Source organism: Myotis brandtii, unplaced genomic scaffold (assembly GCF_000412655.1).
Source record: "Myotis brandtii unplaced genomic scaffold, ASM41265v1 scaffold1071, whole genome shotgun sequence".
NCBI classification, from domain to species: Eukaryota; Metazoa; Chordata; class Mammalia; order Chiroptera; family Vespertilionidae; genus Myotis; species Myotis brandtii.
Window position 1 is genome coordinate 723,282 of NW_005353634.1, and position 10,966 is coordinate 734,247.

A 10,966-nucleotide genomic window follows, 5' to 3' on the forward strand; every position below is an offset into this window, starting at 1 on the left:
TCACAGTGCTGGTGGATTTAAATTCCATTACTTTTAGTATAAAAGACCATTTTTAGTACACTACTAAAATAAACCCTCATATTTAACCAGTCTTTCCTCACTTTTTTCTTCTCTAAGTGAATCATGCTTAAGCTTTCTTAAGGAAATTATTTCATATCGATAACAGACATAACTAGATTTGTTAACTCTGTAAGTTGAACATTAGTAAGATGATGGATAAGAGTGCTTATCATCAGTATTAAAATCTTAATGTAGTAGATATTTTTTCAGATTTATTAAGTTATAATTGACAAAACTGTAAGATATATAAAGGATTCTCACAATTGAGTTAATTAAGACATTGCATCACATTTTTTTCTTGAGAACATTTACGTTCTATTCTCAGCAAATTACAATTATCCAATATCGTATTTTCAACTACAGTCACCATGTTATACATTAAATATTCAGACATCATTTATCTGTTATAACTGAAAGTTTGTACCTTTTTACCTCTCTCTCTCTCTCTCTAATCAATCAATAAATAAAACATTTTTAAGAAAATGCCACTGGAATTTAGATAGGGATTGCATTGAATCTGTAGATCACTTTGGGTAACATGGACATTTAACAACCTCTCCTCATTTCCCCACAACTCATTCCCTGACAACCTCCATTCTACTTTCTGATCTTGAGCACAACTTTTTTTAAGATCCCACATATAAGAGACACTACACAGTATTTATCTTTCTCCGTCTATATGTCTCACTTATCATAATGTCCTTAAAGTTCATTCATGTTGTCAAAAATGGAAGGATTTTCCGTTTGTGTGAGTGTGTGTGTGTGTGTGTGTGTGTGTGTGTGTGTGTATGTGTGCATGCGTGTGTTTTCTTTATGCAGTTATTTAGGTATTTAGGTTGTTTCCATATCTTGGTTAATTGTGAATAATAATTGTAGTAGTAGTAATAATAATAATAATTTAGTAGTTCTATTTTTAATTTCTTGAGGAACCTTTATGCTGTTTTCCACAGTGGCTGCAACAATTACCTTCCCATCAACAATGCACTAATGTTTCCTTTTGTCCACATACTCACCAGCATTTGTTCTCTATTGTCATTTTGATAATAGCCATCCTAGCAGGTGTAATATGATATCTCATCATGGTTTTGTTTTCATTTTCCTGATGATCAGTGATGTTGAGCACCTTTTCATGCATCTGTTGGTGATTTGTATGCCTTTTTGGAAAAACATCTATTTAGGTCCTCCACCCATTTTCAATTTGTATTTTTGCTATTGAGTGGTACGAGTTCCTTGTATATTATGCATACTAAATTCTTATCAAATATATGGTCTGCAAAATATTTTCTCCCACTCTATAGGTTACCTTTTCCTTTTGTTGATTGTTTCTTTTGCTATGCAAAAGCTTTTAAGTTTGGGTAATCCAATTGTTAATTTTTGCTTTTGTTGCTTGAGCCTTTGGTATCATATCTAAAATATCATTGGCAAGTCTCATGTCAAATAACTTTGTTTTTTTTCCCTGGGAGTTTCATGGTCATAGAGGTTATGATCATTAAGGTTTACTCATGTCAAATAACTTTATGTTTTTTTTCCCCTGCGAGTTTCATGGTCATAGAGGTTATGATCATTAAGGTTTTACATGTAAAACCTTAGTAATATGAGTTAATTATTGTGAATGGTATAAGACAGGGATCACATTTCATTATTTTGCATGTGACTATTCAGTATACTGAACAACATTTATTAAAGAGACCATTCTTTCTCCATTGAGTTTTCTTAGCTCTCTTGTGAAATATTAGTTGACAGTATAAACATGCGTTTATTTCTAGGCTCTCAATTATGTTATATTACTCTATTTGCCTGTGTTTATGCCAGTATAGTATTGTTCTGATCACTATAGCTTTGTAATATAGTTTGAAATCAGGAAGTATGATGCCTCCAGCTTTGTTCTCTCTCAAGTTTCCTTTGGCTAATTAAGGTTTTTTTGTGGTTCCATGCAATTTTATGAATTCTTCTGATTAATGAACATGGGATATTATTCAACTGGTTTTCTTCAATTTCATTCACCAAAGACTAGTTGTGTTCAGTGTGTAGATTTTTCCCCCTCCTTGGTCCAATTTTATTTCTAAATATCTCATTTTTGTTGATGCTATTGTAAATAGAATTATTTTCATTTCTTACAGATAATTTTTGTGAGTGTACAGAAATGCATCTGATTTTTTGCATTCATTTATTAGTGCTAAATGGCTTTTGGGGAATCTATATAAAATCATAAATTGTCTATATATAAGATCATATCTGCAAATAGTGACACGTTTACTTCTGCTTTTCCAATTTCAATGCCCTTTATTTCTTTTTCTTGCCTAATTGCTCAGGCTAAGACTTTCAGTTCTATGTGCATAGGAGTGATGAGAGTGGGCATCCTTGTCTTGTTTCTAATCATGGCAAAAAAGCTGTCACCCTTTCACCATTGAGTATGATGTTAGCTGTGTGCTTATCATATAAAGACTTTATTATGTTGAGGTATGTCATTCTATAGTCAATTTCCTTTTTTCTTTCTTATTGAATGCATTGAGGGTAGAACTCAAATATGCTCAGTATTTTGAAAAATGAAAATTGCCATAAGCAGAAAGCTGAGTAAGACCTGCATATCTGTAATATCCTTTTAAATGATTAGAATAAAAAATAAGTGGGACTTTTTTTTCCTCACTCCTCACCTGAGGACATGCTGAGAGAGACAGAGAGAAAGAGAGGGGGGAGGGAGGAGAGGAGACAGAAAGGAGAGAGAGAAACATCAATGTGAGAAAGAACCAATGATCTGTTGCACCTATACATGACCAGACTGGGACCAGGAATCGAACGGACAACCCTTCAGTGCACAGGACCATGCTCAACCAACTGAGCCACTTCAGCCAGGCAAGAGGGACTTCTTGAAAACCTCTTTTTGCCAGATGTTTATCTCTCAGCATTCTGAACCTCTATCTTGTTATATAAAAATCACTTAATTAGAAACTGAGAAAGAGAAGGGAGTCATCTCAATCCAGGAAAGAGTTCTAACAATATAATTATATTTTGTTACTGAATAGTTTATCTAAATAACTGATTTAATCACTTATCTTCCCTTAGGGGACAAAATATTGAAGGTTGGTAAATGTTGTTAGGAAAAAGGAGGTTGAGGATTTGTGGGGAATGTATTACCCGTGAAATTCTGATATCTGGTCTATCTTACATGAGAGATTATTTTTCAAGAACATATAGTCTAAATGGAGTTTCCTGAAAGGTGGCTTTCTATAAGTGGTGACTCAAGGTTCACTTTCCTTTCATATACAGGTTCCTCTGTCTTCAAGGCATCGCTTCCAATATTGCCAAAGGAAAGGAAAGACATGGGAGTCCACTTGTAAGAGCCTGGCCAGAAAGTGAAGCAAGTCACGTTGTTCACATTCCATTGGCTAGAAATCAGTGAGGTAGACGCATCTAACTGCAAAGGAGGCTGCGCTATGTAACCTAGATGAAATAGGCTATTTGCTGGTAGCAGTCTCTGCTGCAAGTGTTGAGGCACCACAACAGAAATCGATGGCCCTAAAGCAGGGAGGTTCCAGCTTGAAAGCTTTGGGTGCCATTGAGGAATGAAGGAGGGACACAAATAGGGGCTGAAAGATGAAGTGGAGAAGCAAAACTTCAACAGTTGGCCATAGACAAACTGTTATCGTGTCTGTATTAGACCTAGAAAGTCTGGGTCCGATTATAAATACATGTGGAAATTATTTCTTTCCATTCCTAGCACAGTGCACATGTCAAGGCATGACAGAACACATCCTATGTGGAAAAAGGGGCTTCCCCAAACTCTAAAATCCTCCTGAAGTATGCTTTTACTTCTGTACATAAGTTTGAAAAATTGCTGTGACTTGGAGTTAGGTAGATAAGTTGTATTGAATGTTGATAAAAGTGTTGTTTTCAGATCAATCTTGTACATTATAATTAGGAGGTTTCCAGAAGAAAAGTCATATGGAGATTTGAAAAAAGGAGGTCACCTTTGGAGAAACTAGGAATGTTTTACTAGAAGGGGTTAAAGTGGTTTTCAGTAAAGAAATGAATACACATAAAAAAAAAACCTTAAGAAAAACAAAGGAGAGAATAATTTCTTCTCTTTGATTTTGATGTGGTACATTTTTAAAAAATCAGTACTCTGCTGAAAAGAAATATCCAGTGTTGTAAAAAAATACTGTCAATGTTTTAGGGTTTCTTTCCTAGGGAACTTTTATTTCTCCGTGGTCTGACTAATCTTTCTTATTACTCAGAGATCTAAATTAGTTGGATGATTTTTTAATATTATTACCATAAATACTCCAAAGAATAGTTTTATTCTCATGATAAATTTTGATTAGAGACAGAAAATCAAGAGGAAAAAAAAATGAAGAGTCTCTAATAATAATTAACAACTTAATTTGAAAGAGGGCAATATTATTTGACATAGAGGAGGATGCTTCATAATTTAAAAGTCCAACCACTGAGCTGACAGATATTAAATTTTTATGCAGCCACTTCTCTCTTATTTATTAAAAATCATGAATACTAATAAGAAAATTCAATGCTTTATTTTAAAAGCTATGAAATGTAAGTTTAGTTTGCTAATTAGATCTAAACTTTGAATGGTCTTAGCAACTTATAAGGACAAATTTATTACTTTTCACTTTAAAATAAAATGGTCAAATTTAATGAAGATATAACTTATAAATATTTTGCTATAAATGGTTTGATACTGTTAGAACAAGGTTGTGAAATATCCAGGCATTTATAAAGCCAAATACAGGCAAAACATTGCTTCAGAAATGAGGCATGGACAACCACCAGGTCAATGGGGAAATAAAATCTTGCATATATATGACCTGAAATGAAACTGGAATATATAAGTCTGATAATTTTCTTTGGAGGACAGGAAGGGAACATAACTTTCCTCCCATCCCCCATGGCACCTTGGTTCAAAAGAGAATGTTTGGAGTTACGTATTTTGGAAGTTCTGGCTGAGAGCTTACAAAGGGCTTTATGTCAGTGCTTGTGTGAATATCTGGAGACCAACATTTGGGACCCTCAGTGTAAAATGTAGAGAGCAGTGGCCAACAGAAATCTGTGGTATCATTTAGGAAAAGGCAACATTGTCTGGTCACTTTCCTCAGTGTTCCCGATTTCCCATTACTCGTAAGATGCCAAGGAAAGATGGCCTGACTCTTTACAAGGAAAGTTGGGAGAGCAGGAAAGCTTCCACTGGTGCCCAAGTAAACATCCTGGAATGGGCTTGTTTCTATAGGTACAGCTTGTCATTCCAAAATCATCTCCCACCACTGGTGAGGATGCCCCCTCTAAGGGTACTCCAACAACTACATCTGTGCCCCCAAGAATCCAACAGAGATAAATTGCAGACATATATCTGAATGTCCAGGGGATAATAAAAGAAGATCAATTAGGACACAAAGTAGAGATTTTGAACAATCCAGACAATAACTTTAATTTTAAAATGGAAGGGGGGAGGAAATTCAAGTATACTGCTAACAAGCAAAAAAATAAAACTTTTCTGGATCTTAAAATAGGATGGGTTCCCAAATATTTCAGCAAGTTAAAAGAGCAGCATAATAACTTCCTGGACAACCTAGATTATCAACAACAACAATAACAAAAAACCCAAAAAATTTATTGCAAGGAGAAAAATATTGATACAGTAAACAGAAGGAAAAGATAAATGGTTGAGAGAATGAATTCAGGAGATCTAGCTCAAATATAATAACAGATTTGGAAGCTGGAGGAGAGTCAATATTGTATGCAAAAGCATGCAGATCTCCAAATTAGTAAGAAAAAAATTAATGCATAATAATAAAATCAATAAAACAAAAAGAAAAAAGTGAATAAAAAACTATAATGCAAGATAAATCACAAACTCACAGTAACAAAGGAAAAATAAAGTATTACCCTAAAAGCAAATCATTTGAATTCTTCAATTAAAACACAGAGATCATCAGGTTACATTTAAAAAAATACATAGCTATTTTTTGTTTAAAGGAAATATTTAAAACGAAGGGATAAAGTAAAAATGCAAATAGAAAGTAGCATCAGACAAGTAGAACTTAAGGTTCAGAGAACTGAAGATGAAACTGGAGAATATTTACCCGTAATAATAAATTCCTAATTAGGAAAAACGATAACACATTTATTTAAACTCAGTGTGCCAAATAAATACATGAAGCAAAAGCTGGGCAAAAATGCAAAAATTTTTAAAACCTTGATTGAAATTAAAGTAGGAAACTAAAATATTCTTCTTTCCATGTTGAACATATCTAGTAGGCAAAAATCAATAAGGATTGTTATGACCTGAATGATTGTGTACCCCCAAATTCAAATGTTGAAATCCTAATGCCCAATGTAGTAGTATTAGGAGGTGAGGACTTTGGGGAGAGATTAGGCCATGAGGAGAGAGCCATCATGAATGAGATTAATGCCCTTATCAAAGAGGCCAAGAGAGCTCCCTTACCCCTTTAAACTTGAAAGGACACATGGAGAAGTTGGCAGTCTACAACCTGGAAGAGGACCCTCACTAGTCCATGCTGGACCTGTGATGCCAGACTTCCCCTTCCTAGAACTGTGAGAAATACATTTCTATTGTTTATAAGCTTCCTAGTCTATGGTACTTTGTTACAACAGCTGGAACAGACTAAGAGAAGGGTATGTAGGAATTGAATTTTAAAAGCCAATAACTTTGAACACACAAGTATAAAACCGTACATTTTAGTGGCTAACCTGCTAAAATGTGAGCAAGCTTCAATTAAACAGCAATTGCTCCTTTGATTTAACTGAAATCACTCAATGTAGTCCATTGAAATCACTCAATAATTTCCAATAATCTGAGCAAATGCTTGTCTAATAAAAGAGGTATATGTAAATAGGAAGTTGAAATTTATATTCATTGCTCAATTGACTTTGAACTGCTCTTATGTTCACCTGCTTAGAAATGTCTAGTTGGTGATTTGAAAGCTTCTAACCTTTGGGATTTATTAAATAAATATTTTATTATGTGTTCTCTCCCCACATAAAAACCTTACAGCCCTCAAATCGGAACAAATATATTTTTTTCATGAAACACAAAAATAAAATCATTTGGTCACATAGAAACTACACAAATTTAAAAGTGAAAAATTACAGCACTGGATCCTCTGCTCAGAATTCAATAAAATTATGACTGAATAAAAAAGTGACAAACCTTACTTCATTAGAATTTAAGAAACAGACTTAGATAATCCATAGATCAAAGAGGAAATCAATAGAAAATTGCAGAACGAGTTGAAGTTATTGAAAAGATACTACTCCACACTGACAATTAACCTATGGGACACAGTAAAAAACTATGCTCAGAAAAATGTACATTTAATTATTTCCATCTTAAAGAAAAAAGCCTAGCAATTGGAAAAAACCACAATGAATTTTTCATGTTATGAAAAACTACAACAGAAATGAAATAAAATGAAATTAATAAAGATAAATGTTGACATGAACAAAACAGAATATATATATAACCAAAATTAGTAGCAAGAATAAATTCAAAAGCTGAATCTTCATAATGATGAATAAAATAGTTAAACCTCTTGCCACTCCAACACAAGAAGTGGGGAGGGAGGGAGGGAGGGAGAGGGAGAGAGAGAGAGAAACAAAATTTAGGGAAAGCATAAACAGGCTCAGGAAAGGTGAAAGTAAAGTAATACTCGCAACTCTATGGCAATGCATTTCAAAAGTTAGAAGAAATGGATGATTTCCTTACAAATGTATAAATTGTCAAAATTGAACACCCTTAGAAATGGAAAACTTGAACAGATTAATTAAAATTGTTGGTTCTTTGTGTTAAGTTACACAGAGCTTTCGACAGAAGAATGATGGCGCGTACTACCTGAATGGCTCTGGCTTTGAGAATTTAGAGATGGCCTGTAATAACAGACCATTTTGTAAACAAAAGTATTCAGTGCAACTGAAAATGTGAAAACGATAAACCTCAGGATTCTAGGTAGAGCCAATAGTTGTAGCCCTTAGAGAGAAATCCTCAAACTGAAGTTTATATTTAAACAAATGCAGAGATAAGGTGCCAATTGGAATTACTCGGGCCTTAATTCTTGTACATGTATTTTTAAAATATATTTTATTGATATTTTACAGAGAGGAAGGGAGAGAGATAGGGAAGCTAGAAACATCAATGAGAGAGAAACATCGATCAACTGCCTCCTGCACACTCCCCACTGGGGATGTGCCCGCAACCAAGGCACATGCCCTTGACCGGAATTGAACCCGGGACCCTTCAGTCCGCAGGCCGACGCTCTATCCACTGAGCCAAACCGGCTAGGGCTCTTGTACATGTATTTTATTTGTGCTTATCTGAGATGAAGGAACTATTCAATCATTAGCCCAAATCTAGATTGATTTATTTTAAAAGAATGTCCTCTGATGTTCGTGGGACGTAATTGTCATCATCCCACGAGGCAGAGAGACTTATTAGTTTGTAGTGGGTAGATAAAAACATGTTAATATTTCTCTATACTGTGCACAGTCCTCAGCTGAATAAAGCTGTAGGCCATTCATTGAAGATGATGAATACTACTATTCATTATTAAGATAGAATAATCAAGCACAGCATGCAAAATTTTAAACCTATATTACTAAATTGGCACCATTTTCTAAAAAAAAAAACCCAACAACCCAGTAATTTCAAGTCTCTATTTTTCTCTTACTAAGAATCTAACTTCAATAGCTATTCAGTGCCTCCTCCAACTCACTGAGCAGCCATTACATTAAAAGTAGTTCAACACCATAGCTGATGCAAGTATGTGGTCTTTACTACCACTTTAATAATTCATTCTAAGCAAAGAAAACAAATTTAAAAAATACACACTGTGCAAAAATTTCAACCCTCAAATTCGGTGATATCAATATGCAGCAGTCTATGTTTTGATTTTATGTGTTGTCAAATTCAATTTTGGTTTGTACTTGCTAATGCTTATCTCTACTACTTACAATATATTCCATTTATCACAGTCATAAATATATGTAAGTGCTACCCAGCTTGGCATTGATAATTTTCTGGAATATCTACATTATAAAACATATACACCAAAACGACATTTCTTTTGTTAATCCTCACCTGAGGATATTTTCCCATTGATTTTTAGAGAGAGTGGAAGGGAGGGGAAGAGACAGAGAGAGACAAACATAGATGTGAGAGAGACACATCAATTGGTTGCCTCCTGCTCATGTGCCAACCAGAGCCGATGACTGTACTTGCCCTTGACTGGAATTGAACCCAGAACCCTTCAATCCATGGGCCAACACTCTATCCACTGAGCCAAACCGACTAGGGTCCAAAACTTCATTTTAAGGGGATGAGATAAAAATAAATAAACCCAGGCACTTTAGGACCTTTACTTGTTCACTTAGTCCACTCTGGAGACTATACTGCTTGAAAACTGGGGGGAAACATTTTTCCTTATTGATAAAAAGTTTTGAGCATACTCATGAGAAGAGTTCTCTATGCAAATATGTCCTTGATAGAAATAAGCTAAGCTGTACAGGTTTCCTAAGAAGATACCCCAGTTCTACCTGTTGACTTAACTAAATATAAACAGTAAGAGAGCCATTCTAAAGCTAGTGACATTAAAAAAATTAAATATATCTGTTTGGGAAATATTTACTAGCTTAATTTCAGCCATCTTGTCAATTACTTCAGAGTGGGAATTCTCTGGATTCTAGATAAGAGTAGGGAAGGTCACACTCAGCAGAAGAAATATATTCTAAATATATTTTCTTAGGTCTTTGTCTGTTAGGTACCTGAAATAGACCTGAATTATTAGTTACATTGTAGAGTACATTCCAGTGTGATAGAGTCAAGTCTGAAAATCACTTTAAAGCTGTCTCTTTCCAGTGACTGACATATTCTACCCAAATCTGGGGAATGTTGAAGTGTCACAGGCTGTTGTGCTTTTCGGTAGGCAACTGAATATTAAAAACTGGGCTTGAGAAAGAAGAATTTGGGCACACAGACTGACCATTCCTGGCTTCAAAACAGAGACGGCAGCAGAAGGGATGAGAGGGGAACCGATTAGAAAGTCTGCTGGTAAATGATAGTGATACTTTTCTAAACTGTCTACAATGATCATGTCTTCATTATAAAATAAACTAGTATAAATTTTAATTTAAAAAACCTGGCCCTAAAATTACTGCACTTAATTTGAGTTTTTTAATTTTGAACCTATTTATATTTCAAACATTGTGTTGGATAAAATAATTGTGTAAATCGATTTTCATTAATATGCCACTATTATGATGCTGCAATTATTAAACAATATTTTGTTGCTCTCTGTCTCAGAAGTGGAAATTATTTATCTACTTTAGTTATATAAGATTCTGGGCTCTGAAATTTTTACTTTGAAATATACATACTGTTCTATGTAGTCCACTGAATTATTTAAATATCTGAATCAACTATAAAGTTTTATAGTTAAAATCTAAAATATTGGCCACTTATGCAAAAACTTTCTCACACAAAAGTAATTTGCTCTTTGTAGAAAAAAATTATACTATATTTAAATGCCTGGCTGGCATTTTAAGATGAAAGAAAATTATTCTAAATATGGGAAAACAATATTGCCTCCAGTTGTGACAGAATTACATGTAATCCACTAGTTTATATATAGTTAACTATTTTAATACTTAGTAGAAGTAAAAATTATCATTTTCTTTACACTTTCTTTACATTTATTTGTTTCTATAAAAATGATAAATCGTATTTTTAGCTACTGAAATTTAGATATGGCAATATGTCAGATATGATCACTTATTTAGTATTTATTTCACTTTTTATTTTTTTAAATTTTGTTTTATTGCTTAAAGTATTACAAAGAGTATTACATATGTCTCCTTCCCCCCCCCGCCCCTTGACATTCCC